General features: G+C 47.4%; 1 long non-coding RNA gene across 2 annotated transcripts in view; it reads left to right on the forward strand.

Annotated features, from left to right (window-relative positions):
* The window catches only part of LOC123618109 (uncharacterized), a 43,237-nt gene that overhangs the window by 11,550 nt on the left and 18,135 nt on the right, over nucleotides 1-13,552 (forward strand). Inside the window, exons 1-3 of one of the 2 annotated variants that reach the window (XR_012507670.1) lie at nucleotides 2,530-3,558; nucleotides 5,082-5,152; nucleotides 8,104-8,296. This is a non-coding gene — a long non-coding RNA (uncharacterized LOC123618109). Of the gene's footprint in view, nucleotides 1-2,529; nucleotides 3,559-5,081; nucleotides 5,153-8,103; nucleotides 8,297-13,552 lie in introns of those variants that run through there. The other variant, XR_006726473.2, reaches the window with a different exon arrangement.

Here is a 13,552-nt window from a genome sequence, read left to right on the forward strand (position 1 = left end):
ATTCCTGTTCAGGATTAGGAGACACTGGCTCTAGATACCCTTATGCCAGGAATCTCACTGAGTCTCTGAATCTGGAGGAGGCCCTGGAGGCAAGGCTGGGCTCCCAGATAGAATGGGCTGCTCCCCCAGTGGAGGGTGTGGGTGTCCCCAGAGGCCTGGCAGAGGGCTCTGGCCTCTTCTCTCCAGGTGGCTCCCCTTTCTACAGCTATGCTTCAGGGCAGCCCTTGGGCTCTCCAGCTCCCACCGGGGCCACAGGGAGGGACATGAGCCTCTGAGGGCTTGTAGCTCACAGCTTCCTCCCACCTCTCCGACCACGGCCTGGGACTTCCGGGTCTGGGTTTGAGGGAGTCAGTCTGTGGCTGTATGACCTTAGGCCCAGGTCCTGGGTTGCAAAAAAGCGCTCAGGCCTGGGCCCATCACCTGGGGCCAGGCACAGCTAGGAAGGGCTGAGGACCGGAGGGGAGCAGCTCAGGGTTGCTGTGCAAGAGGACGGATATGGAGGGGATGGGCAGAAGCAACAGCTTAGGCCCCTTGTATCTTCAGCCTCTGGGCCTTCAGGGAGGAGCAGCTTGGCTTCCATGGCCCCTGGCGGTGGCTAGTAAGGATCTAAGTCTGACACTGGCATTCTGAAAGGGCCGCTGGGTGCAGCCAGGACAGGCAGGGCTCCTGGCCGGGACTCCGTACGCAGGCCATGGAAGGGATCTCTGGGGCTGGAGATGGGCAGGAACTGCCCCTCAGCAGAGTGAAGTTTGCAGGGTTGGGGCAGGAAAAAGGACAGGCATAGAATTTCAGGCCTCAGAGTCTGAGGTGTCTTTGAGGGTTCTGGGCACCAATCTGAACTGGAGGCCATTCAGAGAGAATCCGTGTTTCTTCCAGCACCCAGAGAGAGGGAAAGGATCGGGGAATGCCTGGAACATGACTGGACTTGGTTGGAGGCCTACAGGAGTCACTTCCTTCCCTGCAGTCTCTGGAAATAAGCCCACAGGTCCCTCATTCTGGGCTTTCTTGGGTGAAGCAGGAGAGGTCACTGCTGGGCAGGGTCCTGCCAAGTTCTCATGGCACAAATCCAGGAGCTCACAGGTGGAAGGACCAGATCGTGAGAGTACGATTTAGGGCAGCTGTCCTGGACAGACTGGGAGGGCCTGGAAGGGTCAAGCAACAGTTAACCCCTCCCACATCCATATCTCTTCCCCCAAAGGCTACAAGAAACCCACTTGTCAGGAGAACACAAGTCTAAGCAAAGGCAGAAAACTACCCGGCTGGGTGGTAAGTCAGGGAGGTCCTGGGGGGTCCCGGGTGACAAGCAGAGCATGGCTGTGTGACTGGGGACAAGCCGTGAGCAGAGATTCTGGTAGTTCTGGGTGTCGGGGGACCTGGGGGCAGGTACAGTTCCCACACCTGGTCCAGATTGGGGGCAGGCTAGCTCCCACTAGGATGGGGAAGAGAAGTCAAGGATATTAGCTGGGAGACAGGATTCCATTCCAAGAGTTTTGAAGGCAGGATCTCAGGTGGAGGAGGAGCAAGACTGGACCTAGGTTCCAAAGGCAGGAATCGCAGCGCCAGGGCCAAAGCGGACGGGCAGCCACGCTGACTTGGGCTTACTTCCCAAAGCGACTGACCCAGGGCTTCTTAAACACTAACTGATTTTTTCCTTAATAAAAATAAGATTCATGTACCACAGTAACTAGAGCCAGGCTGAGCCTTTACCGGCTCTATGCGGAATCTGGTACAAGTTACTGGAAGGAGGCTGGAGAGCCAGGAGGGGTCTGGGAGCGCCCACCACTAGATCCCTGCTTGGCCTTTCATAAACCTCATCGCCAGCTTGGGCCTTAGAGACCTCATGAGTGTAAGGGGCTGCTGGGTCACAGCAGAGCTTTCCAAACTGTTGTCCGTGAAGCCCAGCAATCTGAGCAGGTGCCCATGGGCCTTTATGGGAGTCAGACAAGGGAGACCAGAAACCCCCTACCCACAGCTGCCTGGAGCACTTCCATTTTTAAGCTTGACACATTGGGTTTCCATGTAGGATTCTACAGAGAATCCGCAACAAGAAAAGGAATGAAAGGGAAAGGAAAGGGGGAAACAAAGAATAGAAAAGGAAAGGAAAGGAAAGAAAGAAGAGAAGACAAGGGTTCTGAGCTGGAGGATCTCCAAGCTGCTTCGGTCTCATTCTTCTCTGACTCATCACGGTGCTCTTCTGCCCACATTTTCCAGAACCACTTCTGTTCCTTTCCGCCATCCTCTCAGAGAACAAGCCATCCAGAAGCCCAGAAAAAGCCACTGGTTCGATCTCATTTCCCAGCTCAGAGGAGGGCTGGCGCACAGAGGAGGAAATTGGGGGGTTTATGTGGGCTGGGAGGGAACAGATTTGAGGCCCTGAGCTGTAAATCAGGCTCAGAGGTTTGGATTCCTTGCTGCGTGACCCTCAGATGCCCCCTCCACTCCAGACACCGGCATGCTAACACCCAGGCTGTCCCTGGAAGCCGGGCCCACTCTGACGAGTTGTTTTGATTTTTCAGGAAAATCTACTCAAAGCCAAACCTTCCCTCCCAAAAACAACACAGGCAGGGATTTTCGATGTGCTGAGAGATGAAAGGTTTGGGTCTCTATGCCACGGTCCGGCCGGTGAGACGCACAGACAAGATCCACACCTGAGACAGCACCTATGGCTCCTCCCTGCTTCTTCTCTTTGCTCTACACACCTCCCAGTCCGGCCAAGGCTCTGGGCTTCCTGACATATTTTAAATAGCTTTGCTCTCCCACTTGCCAACCTGACAACACCCAACCCACAGGTCCAGGAATTCCACAATTGCTTGGAGATGGGGCAAGTCCAGCTTGAACTGGGGACCTCCGTCATGGGCACACACACCACCCAGAGAGAGCACTCTGCTGCCCCTCACCCAAGAGGAGGATTGGTTGACACCATCTGAGCCTGTCGGGTAGCGGGGTGAGCTCTAGGCCAGGAGTCAGAAGAGGAAATCCTTGGAGCCAGCACCCACGGACCCTCCCTCCCTGTGAGGGCCAGTGACTCAGTTCCTCTTTCCAAACCTGTTTCCTCACCCATGAAATGTGGGAGAGCCTTCACTCTCTCAACCAGTATTGACCACGTGCCTGCTCTCTGGTGAAGTGGTTCTCCCTGACCAAGTTCACAGCTCAAGGAATGGCATGGAAGTCCCATCAGTGGAATTCACTCTGGAGTCAGCAGGGTATCTGATGTCAAAGGCAGTCCTGCCTCTGGAAGGAAGATGAATGAGATGTGTTCTCACCCCTTGTAAAGCTCGCAGTGCAGCGAAGGGAAGTGTGATGGCCAAGGATCATCGCCTAACAGCGTGGTGAATGCCCCGTTAGTTCTTCCCTGCTGTGATGTGGGCACACAGAGGCCGGTCCTCCAGTCTGTGCCCCTGAAGAAGTCACAGCTCAGTTGAATTTTGAAGGCTGAGCACTGAGCAGGGAAAGGGAGATGCAGAGAAGAATACGGAAAGGAGAGAGTTTGGTGGGCTGGAGGATTTCAAGTAATTCCTGGAGGACGAGACGCTGCGGGGTGAGAAGGGCAGGGATGAGGTAAATCAGATCTCCGTGTGTTTCAGCTTCTGGGCTTTACTCTTTCCTTCCTGTTGTTGTTATTTTCCTGAAGGCAATGGGGAAATGCTGCAATGCAGGAGAATATGATCATCACATTCGTATTTTAGAAATCAAAGCTGGCTGTCTTGTAGGGCATGGTTTGAAGAGGAGAAGAAGTGGAAGGCGAGGAGATCACTCAGGAAGCAAGTACAGGAGGTGACGGTGTCGCCACCCCTGCCAGGCAGGATGGGAATGAAAGAGGAAGCAAACTCGAAGACTAGAGTAAGGGCTGTGAGTAGAGGAGCCGTCTCCATTTCTGACTTTCTAGGACTCGACAGCTAAAGAAATCTGCCCGCACGCACTCCACCTCCCACTTTTCCCCACCCTTCCTCCCACCTCCCACACACCCCGAAGTCTGGCCGGACCCTCCCACTCCCAGGCTGGGATAAGAGGTGTGGCAGCGGGCCCAGGAGTCCCCGCCATCCTCTCCCCCAGCACGTTCTGCTGCCTGAGCAGTTGGCTGCCGCCATGAGTGTTAATTGGAGAGACATCTGAAGTGACCAGACTGGTTACTCCACAGCCATGATAGACACACTCCATCTGCTCTAACAAGGCGCGTCTCCGGCACACAGGAGGCCAGCTCCCTTCCCTGAGCCCGGGACTTGTGAGAAGTGAGACTCACAGAAGTTAGATTTATAGGCTTTCAGACTGAAGACCCCCCCAGGGAACACTGAGCCCAAGCTCTGGTTTGATGAGAAGAAAACTTAAGGCCGAGCATCTCTCAGGGTTACTCTCAGACTCAGGGCCTGGAGGTCTGCCCGCCCGTCCTCTGTAGGTCAGGTGTGTGGCCAGGGCACTGAGCTTCTAAAATCGTAAGCTACAGGGAACTATATTTAGTACCTTGTAATAGTGTATAATGAAAAAAATGTGAAAAGGAATATATATATATATATGTGTGTGTGGTGTATGAACCACTATGCTGTACACCAGAAACTAACACAACATTGTAAACTAACTATATTTCAATTAAAAAATTAAAAATTGAAAATTAAAAATAAATAAATAAATAAAATAAACAACAAGGTCCTACTGTAGAGCACAGGGGACTCTATTCAATACCTTGTAATAGCCTATAATGAAAAAGAGAGTATGAAAAGGAATATATATGTATCTGTATAACTGAACTCATATGCTGTATACCAGAAGCTAACATTGTAAACCAACTACACTTCAATTTAAAAAAATAAATAAAATACAATAGAAGTTTAAAAAATTTAAAAATAAAAATAAAATCATGAGCTGACCAGAATTGTGCCTGCCACAGACCTGCTCAAACTGTCCTCTAACTGGTAAGTGTCATGACTAGACTTTAGGATGAAATTTTCATAGAACCCATCAATTTCTTGGAAATGTTTTATTTAAGTTACTCTATTATCTAGCTGGAAGGGACTTTAGAAATAGTTCAGTCCAATGACATTCTCAATGGTATTTGCTTATTTAGTGTTTGTTTTGTTTTATTTTAGCAGCAGAGCCTTTTTCAGATGGTGAAGCTGAGGCTCAGAAAGGAGACACTTGGGCAGGATGACATTAGTGAGTAAGTAACATAATACGGTTGGAACCAAGCTCTTGGAACCCCAAGCACATATTCCACTTCTATCATCTTGTTTGGTCTTCCCAACAACTCCCACTGCTGCCCACCCTCGGGCCCACCACTGATGGGGACAGGGAGGAGGAAAGCTCCATGATGAATAAGCGTCTGTCTGATTTTAAGCTCTAAAATCTTCCAGAACAGACTCTTTTAATATTACCTAATAGTGACATGGCATTGTCTAATTATTTATTCAGTCTCACACATATAATCCAATGTTCACTGTGAAGAATGTCGTGTACGCCCATTTTACAGAAGACGCAGAGAAAAGAGGAGTGAATGACCACACAGTCAGCAAGAGGGAGGGCCAAGAGCCAGCTGTGTCAGTGCTCGGGCCCCACCAGGGGCCCCTGTACCCAGGAGCTCCTGCTCATCCTGACAGTGCCCACACTCTCCTCAGTCGCCTTTGCAGACTGAACTCCAGGGTGAAGGGCGAGAGCCCCAGTTGCTAAGCCGCAGCGTCACATATAACACTGCCACTCCCGTGATCGTAGTTCATCAACGGGGAGACGGAGGTCATTAAAGAGACTAGTCTGGGACCTGCAATTAACTGGGAGCAAAAGCTTCCTGAGGAGCCAGCAGCAGCTGGAGGTCTCGGTGAAGAGAAGAGGGACATCTCCTTCCTGAGAATCACATAACACCGGGACGCCCCAGCACGGCCTCCTCTGCAGCCCTGGTGCTGAGGAGGTAAGCAGGTTGGCCATGTCCGCCAGAAGGACAAAAGCGAAGCTGTGTGGCCCATCCTGACATCAGCAGGGTCTGCAGTGCAGTAAGACTGGGTGCCGGGACGACTAACTAGGTGCTCGTAGAAGGCCCTGGTCATCTGTGGGCGCATCCTCCATCTGGATGGGGGACAGAGGACCAAGCCCGGGAGAGACTCGGGACAGGTCATCCCCTTCCACCAAGGACACTTTCAGAATACGTTAAATCTGGCTACAGTGACCCTGAGAGGGAGAGAAAGCTGTGCAAAATGCAGCTCTAAGCAAGACTATGGCTTTTTATGGAAGGGGGCTTCAAACACATCCTAATTTAGCCTATTTTTGATCATGTGGTGATTGAGTCACTTGGCAATGACAGCTGCCTGATTCTTGGAAGCAGCTAACAACTCTCCCACGACAGTAATAGTGATAAAAATAATAAGAATAGCAGTGGGAGTTATTAGTATACATATATATTCCAATAACTACTATGATTTTAAGGACAGCTAACAGATATAAACGGTTTTTAGCCTACGACAGTCTTACTGCTCATTACTGCATTTGCTTTTCACAAAACTCATAAGCAGGGCAGCAATGGCAACCACACTCATTTGACAGAAGAAGAAACAGGCCCAGGGACTAGGAGTGGGTCACCCAAGTCACAGTAAATTAGTGGCAGAGCAGCCAGGATTTGGAGCTGGGAGAAGAGAGGAGCAAAGTTTAGTCATCTGGACCCACCAAGTCCCACAGAAGAGGGGTGTGGATTTCCCTTTGGAAAGGGATGCTTTTTGTCCATCCTCCTGAGCAAGGAGACATTGGAAGACTGCACTGTTGAATGGGGAGTCAAGACTCCCAGAGACCCAGCTGTGCATGTGGGATGTGCCTTAAAGAAACACTTTAAAAGGGGAGATTCTCACCTCTGAGCCTTGAGCACAGAGTGGACAACTTTCACAGCTGCCGTGGTTTCACCTACGTGACAGATGCCAGAGAACCAATGGAACAGAATGAACAAAAGGCCATGTAGATGCACCTCTGGCATCGCTCCTAAATCACGCTTACTCTCTGCCTTGTCTGTCGGCTCCTGCTGCTCCGATATGAGAACCTTCTTGATGTCCAAGACTTTATCTTTTCTTTCTGTGTCCTCAATGCCGATTACACTGCCAGGCACACAGCAGTGTGTGGTATGTGCTGAACTCATGTGTGCATAGAGGAATAAATGGGTACATCAAGACGCAACTGACTTGGGACCTGGGGAGACAGGAAATGCAACTCAACTGAGATAACCTGCTCCTTGGTGCCAAGAACTTGGTCTCTGTGGGTCCTTCCCTATTGGACCTCTAATATGTATTCTCTCAGAAAGTTCAGTGAGAACAAAAACATCATGGAGTCTGGAAGAGGAAAGGTTAAATAGTGGCGTAAGCCCCAAGGCATCACGATCAGGCACTGCTTAATAAATGCTGCATAGATGTGCCCCCACCACACCAGGCCTGGCAACGCAGTGTTGCTAACCTGCTGGAAACCCAGCCACCTGAAATGATGCCCTGTCGCGGTTCCAGCCCACCTGGCTTCACACAGACAACAGTTTTATTCTAGTTCTGGGACTTCACCCAAAAGACTATTTGATTTAAATGCAAATACCCCAAAGAGGGCATTGGATTTAAATTCAAAAGCATAGCAGGTATCTACATGTGAAAAGCTCTGTGTTGGGTGCCCAGGGGATAAGACAACTAATCTGATTGGTCCTTCTTTCAAGGAGTTTGCAATATTATGAAAGACAAGATAGTACCAGGCAAATAAATAAATGTTAAGTAGAGAATATTAGTTCCCTCTTGCAGCTTTAAAAAATTACCACCCACTTAATGGCTTTAACTGACACAAATCTATTGTTAGACAGCTAGCTCTGGAGGTCAGAAGTTTAAAATGAGGCCGCTGGGCTGTGTTGTTTACAGATGCTCCAGGGGAGAATCTCTTTCCTTATCTTTTCCAGCTTCTAGCGGCCAACTGCATTTCTTGGCTCCCTGCCTCCTTCCTGCGTCTTCAAAGCCATCGGTGGAGCAGCCTCTCTCCTCTCTGACCTCCTGCTGCCCTTTTATAAGGACCCTTGTGATTACACTGGATCCACCTGGAGAATCCAGGATAATTTTCCCATTTCAATCAAGATCCTTAATTTAATAACATCTGCACACTTCCTTTTGCCAGGTGAGATAACATGGTCCCAGATTCTGGGGATTAGCACACGGGTGCTGTCCGGGACCATCATTCTGTCGAGGACATAAAGGAACAGTTAGAAGCTTTGGGAGGACAAAGAAAGCCACGGTGAATTCCAGCAAGACGCTTGGGGTCAGAAGGGCATCACAAAGGAGGCAGCACTTGGACTGATCCTGAAGGACAGGTAGGATTTTCTAGGGCAAGAAGACCAAGGAAATGATGACAGATAATCAGGTGAGAGTGGACTATAAGATCTAAGAATATAAAATACAAGATCATGGGAGGGAAGCAGTGTCAAAAGAGGCTACTGGAATCATCGAGGCCAAACTGAGGATCGCCGCCAGTGCCCCGTGAAACCATTTGTGTTCTTTTTTTTAAATTTTTAAAAATTTTTATTTAAAAATTTTTAAATTTTAATATATTTTTATTGAAGTATAGTCAATTTACAATGTTGTGTCAGTTTCTGGTGTACAGCACAATGCTTCAGTCATATAGAAACATACATATATTCGTTTTCATATTCTTTTTCAACATAAGTTACTACAAGATATTGAATATAGTGCCCTGTGCTATGCAATAGAAACTTGTTGTTTATCTATTTGTGTTCTTTACGCAGGGAGTCCTCAAACATTTTTTAAAAATATCCTGTCCTTCTAACGACAACATGAGGTGCAGAAGAGTAAGGCAATCTGTTTGAAGTTGTAGTAGCCAGACCAAAAGATGATGACCTAAACCACTGGCAGTGGGGCTGGAAGAGAGAGGGAGGTGTAGTGACACTGAAAAGCTAAATTGCATATAGAAGGAGGAACCTGGCAGAGACAGAGCTATGAATACAATAACTTGATACCCTTGTACTAGATGAACCATTAGCCAAAGTGTGTATAGGAAAAGAGGTTTGGGGGAGGAAGGGAGGGCTTCAGGTTAGGACATGCTGTTGAATCCAAGGTGCCTGTGAGGCATCACAAGTGGAGATGCCAGCAGGTCGGTGGGGGTTCAGAATTGGACGGTCACGTACCTCTGGCGGCAACACATCTGTCTGGTGCACGGGTCGCGGCTAACATAAGTTTTTAAATGAGGTGCTGAGAATTGTCATCATGTGGCAGAAATTCCAGTTCTCAAAATCGGAGGAATCTTGACAAGAAGACACACCGCCACCCCTAGGCTAGCGATTCTCAGACATGATGTTTCCAGGGGGCCACAATGAGGGAGCAATTGTGTGTGCTGTCTTCAAAGAAACAGGAAAAGAGCCCCTGTGTCCCCGTGATCAAAGCCAGCCTGTGCAGGGCTCAGGCTGTGAGCAGAGGCAGGGAAGAGTGGGTGAGAAGACAGAGCTATCTTGGGGGGGGGGCTCCCTCCCCTCCATATGTATGGGTTCCACCCCAACCCCCCTTCTACTTTCCTCCCTCCATGATCGATTGCCTCTCCTTCCACTTAGATTGCTTTCTCTCTTTCCCATCAAGGCTCAGCTCAGATGCCACTTCCTCTGTGAAGCCTTCCATGATTCACCTGTAAGGACATAATACTCTCTCCCTACCACTGGTTATATTTTTAAATGATTTCCTGCCTGTAGTATCTAGTATAATCATCTGTGTTAATAAGTATTACAATCAGTATTAAAATATTTTTGTATTTAAGGCTCTCTTCTTCACCAAACTCAGAATTTCTTGAGCGTGCAGGTTTCGCCTGATCCATTTCTGTGAGCACACTAGCCCCTTACATAACGCCCTGAACACCGTCAGTGCTCCTTAAATGCAGGGTGAATGGATTAAAAATAGTTGGTTGGGCACTTATGTTATCCCTTCCTCTCTCTCCCGCCCTTTAATAAACAGACTTTGAGTGACATCCTTGTGGGCAGGGGTCCGTTCTTACTAAACTCCCAAAGCATCCCTTATGGATACTTTTCAGATGGCCGGAGCTCAGCCAATTATCATTGAACTCAGTTGTGCTGACGACTACCATAGTGAAGAGACCTAGAATAGCGCGCCCTGGGGCATAAGCCTGTTGAACCAGTACGCATGAGACATCTTTAGGGCAGGAACTCTGCCTGTCTGATTCTCAGCAGTAGCTCCCTATTTTGTGTTTGTCATATTCTAGGTACTTGATATTCGCTGAGTGTTTGACTACCTATAAGACAGAAAAACAACAGAAAGTAAGAAGGATGATTTCTAAGAAAATTCTCTCTCTCCTAACTGTACAACTGTACATTTCATTCTGCATGCCTTGGAAATTCTGAAATGAAATAGAAATTTCAGTTCCCATCATTACTGCAATGGCTTGTTCTTTGATATATAGTTGCATTTTCTTGGGGGAGGGTATAGCTCAAGCGGGAGAGTGCATGCTTAACATGCAGGAGGTTCTGGATTCAATCCCCAGTACCTCCTCTAAAAATAAATAAAATAAATAAACCTAATTACCTCTTCCCCCTTAAAAAAAAAAAAAAAAGAAAAGAAAAAAGAAAATGCATTTTCTCAAACAAAATTTTAAATAAATTTTTTTCAATTTAAAAAAAAGAAAAAATGCATTTTTCACTTGATTCTGCAACCACCTGTGGGGAAGGGGAAATTATAGTTACCTTATTGTACAAGTCAGAAAACTTAAAGCTCAGAGAGGTAAAGTGATTAGCCCAGGGTCACAGAGCTGTGGCCAAAACTCCGGGTCTCTTGAACCCAAGTTCTATGCTTTCCCATTAGACCTCACCCCATCTTAGCCCCCAGTCAGGTAAAGCTCTATACGTGTGAGAAACAGTGCATGTAAGACAAATTCTCCAGTCTGCGGTTGCTGCCTCTCTCATGCAGGCTTTAGCTGGTGCATTCACTGGGTCATTTAATTCTTTTCTCTATTAATGCAAGGTCAGTCCAACCGTGTCAATACTCTGGGTAGTGAGGCCCAGGGTCTCTGGTCGCAGAGGGGGAGAACATAACGGTGGAAAACATAAGACTATTTAGGTATCATCCACTTTTAGCTCGTTGCCCAGAAATGGAGAAACTGATGCTCAAAGAGGAAGTAACTTTTGAGTTTTCCCGAATCCAGATCTAATTTAAGTCATTGTACCATAACTTCTCAGTGTCTCACAAAGACACAGGGGCAATCAAAACTGGATTTCCTGTTTTAGGAAAAAAATGTGAGCCTGGCCTGCATTTGCCCTGACCTGGTGGGGAAAGCCTGAATTAATGAGGCAACAAGGAATAAGAGGCACTTATCTCAGGGAGTTGAGGGGAGGGAGCAGTGCAACCCTAGATCCCTCAGAGCAAATCCCACAGCAAGGATGCTATCAGAAGCCCAGGGGGACTGAAGCCACATCCCTTGAGGAGTGGGACAACCTGAGGGTCTCTGCCCCCAGCCCCCCATTGCCTCTCCCTGTGCAGGTGGGCTGGAAACAGGCTGAGCCCACAGGTAAACCTGAGTGGTGCCCCCAGGGGAGGACCCATCCAGAAAGCCCCAGATCTAGCCAGCCTCCAGGGGACACAAGGACTTGATTTCTTCCATAAACTTGCTGAAAAAAGACAGTCTCACTTCCCCCACTTTTTCCTCTGTAAAGCGTGGTAGGGCAGCCAGGGCAATTAAAGGTGATTTCATCACTGACAGACACCAGCATATTGGAACATCACTGTTTTATCTTACTTTCAAAGAAGTAGATCATTTCACCAATAAACAAGGCAAGAAAAGGGGGTTTTCTGATTTTTGGCATTAAACAGTATTTTCTCCATGAGTGCTTAAAGCACTCTATACCCGGTCATCACTTGATAGTTTATTAGATATTTTCATATTCCTTGTGAAGGAGGCAAAACAGGTACTCATTCATTCACCGGGTAGATACTAGGTAATGGCAAGGAGCTGGGCTAGATGCTGGGAAGACAAGTGCAAAACGTGGCAAAGGGGAAAACTGAGACTCAGGAAGATGATGGGATTTTGTCTAGGAGCACAGAGCTGTCCAGCAGGGGAACTGGAACCCAGACCCAGCTCTGCCACGCGGCCGTGTCCTTGTGTCCACGTATCTCACCCCTCATCTCTGCACACAGAAACTCAGAAGGATGATCATCTCTCCCTCTTCCTTTCTTCTCCTAATTTACATATTGCTAAATGATGAAATTATACAGTACATAATTCCACAGCAACTCTGCTGCTTAAAAAAAAAATTGGGAATGGAGTAATTAGGCAGAAAGGATTCTCAATTAGGCAGTGGATTCTGTTTCTAAAGCAGAAAATGGGGAAGAGATATTTTTTAACTGTCTCTTGCATATATTGCCACAGAATGATTACTGCCTCAGAGAGCAACAGCCTAGCTCTGAAATGGAACCTTCTGAGCTGGCCTCCAAGCAGAATTTTGTATCTGAGTTTCCTGCCCAGTTCCAGACCCTCAGATTTTGGAGGATCTCCGACACCAAGATAGGCAGTCAGGACCACCACTGAATTCTAGATGTCTTCTCTAGTTTTCTTTGTTTATTTTGAGGTAGGAAATGTAAAAAGAAAAGTCCAGAGGTCTTTCTAGGATCCTTTGTGCTGGGAAGCAACAAAAAATGATGGGAAGTATCTGAGTTTTCCAGAGCTGGTCCTGAATTCCTGAGCTGCCATCTTCAAGCTGGATGGCCCTGCAGAATTCTACCTCTCAGAGCTTTAGTAGGCTAATGAACACTGGTAATTCCAACCCTATCCAAAAATAATGAGGATGATGGGAAGCAATAGTAGGAGCTAGCATATAGTAGAAATTCTTCCTACTAAAGTTCATTTCTTTCCCTAAAAGGGGATGTTCCCTATGTTCAAATCAAGGTAAGTTTAATAATAATGGGAGGAAAAGGCAGGTTTGTCAAACTGCTATTTTGTCTGTGGCATCAGAGGATGTAACTAGAATCAGTGGGTAGAAATTCAAGTCATATATAGCTCAGTCTAAAAAGATGATTTTTGTAGAACCGTTCAGTAGAGCTTTTCAGAAGCTGAGTTTCCCATCACTGGAGATAAACAAGCAATGGTTCAACAACCATTTGGAAGAGATGCTTTAGGAATAATTCCAGCTGCCAGTTATAGCTGAACAATTTGACCACTTAAGACTTTTTCAAAGCTGAAATTCCATGATTCTGACTGTGGTCTTCCTTTTGTAGCATGAGGGAAAGACCAACACTGAGTTCATTTGCAAGGACTTGTCTCTGCCCCAAGGAGAATGTGCCCAGATATCTTAACTTTGAAGATCCTGTCCTTCTTCCTCCTGCATTACTGCTATGCACTGGGTTAATACAAACAGCATCTCATCCTGTCCCTACACTATGATTTCCAGGAGACTGTTAAAGAGAATTATAGGTCAAGTTTAGACTAAGAGCAAAGGAGTGAGCCTCCTGGTTTCCCATGTCTTTTCATGCAAATTAAAATCTGAAAGGCCCCCATAATTATTCACAGTGGGATACTGGCTCTGCTGATGTGTTATTTACTTGGTTGTTCCCTGGAAGAT

This window comes from Camelus bactrianus, chromosome 1 (genome assembly GCF_048773025.1).
Source record: "Camelus bactrianus isolate YW-2024 breed Bactrian camel chromosome 1, ASM4877302v1, whole genome shotgun sequence".
Lineage (NCBI taxonomy): Eukaryota > Metazoa > Chordata > Mammalia > Artiodactyla > Camelidae > Camelus > Camelus bactrianus.